The following is a 2,500-nucleotide window of genomic DNA, read 5'->3' on the forward strand; positions in this document are numbered from 1 at the left end:
CTCTAGAATTACTACGGTTATCCGAGTAGCACGTACCATCAAACAAACTATAACTGATTTAATGAGCCATTCGCAGTTTCACAGTTCAAATTGGTTCATACTTGCACATGCATGGCTTAATCTTTGAGACAAGCATATGACTACTGGCAGGATCAACCAGGTAGCACGTCCTCGATGACGTCCAGCATTGGTTGTCGTCCTCCGGTTCCACTTGCATAGAGACGCAGAGGCAACAGCCAAGCCGGTTGTCGATTTCCAGCGGGCATAGCTCATCGTTCATGAGGATCGGCACAGAGAGTTGCGTATCCTACCACGTAACTGTGGAGAGGTAGAGGCAACCCTAGTTCCGGTTGTTCTCAGCACAAAGAGCTTGGGTCGGGTCGAGGCAACCAAATGGGCCATGAGCCTTTATCGTGAGCAACATCCGAGACCAACGACGCGAGCGAGGTTGCCTTGATAACAACAGGCACATTACATGCCCGTGATACGAGGCAACGCCACAAGCGCAATCCAGCCACAGCAAAACGCCCGTACGACGTCCGCCGTGTGTCAACATATATTTCACGCGCCACTTCCCGTATGTCGGGTACTCATATGCAAGCACTTCCTGATCCATCGATGGTACAAAGCCAACTGATTGGTAGGACACGGCGCCAATAGTCGGCCGTCGAACGACGGGGGATCTACCAGCAGACACGGGTCCAAAGCTGCTCATGCGTTTAGTAGCCTACATCGGTCAAGCCAACCGAGCATCCGCCCGTGCAATGCACGGGAGGTTTACTCGAAGGAGGCGTCCAGAGAGACCACATCACGCGTGTGTCACCCCCGCAACGATAAGTTTTGGGGGCAACTATATTCCGAAAGGCAACGTCGTTGCAACTTTGTCTAGTCGGTCTCATGCACGGGATATGCTACTTTCCTGTTTCCCGAGCCAAGTTAGGCTGTTGGGTCAGAATTTCACGGGACACGTACACGGGACCGGCAGGGACAAGGCTGCACGATATCCCGTCAAGCTGACCGTGTGCGAAACGATACGTACTTTTCTGCAACCCGAACGGCCGTTGAACCGTCGGATCAGAATTTGGCACGATTCGTACACGGGACCGACGGGACAACGCGGCACGAGATCACATCGACCTGACCGTGTGCGGACACGATACGTACTTTTCTGCAACCCGAACAGCCGTTCGACCGACGGATCAGAATTTGGCATGAGTCGTACACGGGACAGGAGAACGACGGGACATCCGAGCCAACGTTTGGGAAAAGCAAGGGTTACGGGAGAAACGGGAGGTTTGCATATGATTTCATATGCAAACCCACCGATTTCCCACACCCAAGCAGGGAGGAGCCCCCTCCTCCCCAATATACCCGAGGGTTTTAGCCCCCCTTGGGACCCCTGCCCTTCGTTTGTGAAGAAGGGGTACACTGTTTTTCCCCGGATCCCCGTTTACACGTTTTTTGGCCCGTATGGCCGTACATGCATCCGTCCATGCCACGTACATGGTTTTCACCCGTTTTCCATGGTGCGCGCCCAGTTTTTTGAAACACGGCCCCCGTGCCCGTTTTTTCCCATTTCCTCACGTTCACGTTTTTTGGCCCGTGTGGCCGTACGTGCACCCGTTCATGCCACGCACATGGTTTTCACCAGTTTTCCATGGTGCGCGCCCAGTTTTTTGCAACACGGCCGTCGTACCCCGTGTTTCCCCGTTTCCTCAAGTTCACGTTTTTTGGCCCGTGTGCCCGTACGTTCATCCGTCCATGCCACGAACAAGGTTTTCACCCGTTTTCCATGGCGCGCCCAGTTTTTTGCAACACGGCCGTCGTACCCCGTTCTTTCCCGTTTCCTCACGTTCACGTTTTTTGGCCCGTGTGCCCGTACGTGCATCCGTCTATTCCACGCACATGGTTTGCCCCAGTTTTCCATGGTGCGCGCCCAGTTTATTGCAACACGGCCGCCGTACCCGTTTTTTCCCCGTTTCCTCACGTTCACGTTTTTTGGCCCGTGTGCCCGTACGTGCATCCGTCCATGCCACGCACATGGTTTGCCCCAGTTTTCCATGGTGCGCGCCCAGTTTATTGCAACACGGCCCCGTACCCGTCTTTCCCGTTTCCTCACGTTCACGTTTTTTGGCCCGTGTGCCCGTACGTGCATCCGTCCATGCCACGCACATGGTTTGCCCCAGTTTTCCATGGTGCGCGCCCAGTTTTTTGCAACACGGCCGTCATACCCCGTGTTTCCCCGTTTCCTCAAGTTCACGTTTTTTGGCCCGTGTGCCCGTACGTTCATCCGTCCATGCCACGCACATGCTTTTCACCCGTTTTCCATGGCGCGCGCCCAGTTTTTTGCACCACGGCCGTCGTACCCCGTTCTTTCCCGTTTCCTCGCGTTCACGTTTTTTGGCCCGTGTGCCCGTACGTGCATCCGTCCATTCCACGCACATTGTTTTCCCCTGTTCTCCATGGTGCGCGCCCAGTTATTTGCAACACGGCCGCCGTA

This window comes from Hordeum vulgare, unplaced genomic scaffold (genome assembly GCF_904849725.1).
Source record: "Hordeum vulgare subsp. vulgare unplaced genomic scaffold, MorexV3_pseudomolecules_assembly, whole genome shotgun sequence".
Classification (NCBI taxonomy): domain Eukaryota; kingdom Viridiplantae; phylum Streptophyta; class Magnoliopsida; order Poales; family Poaceae; genus Hordeum; species Hordeum vulgare.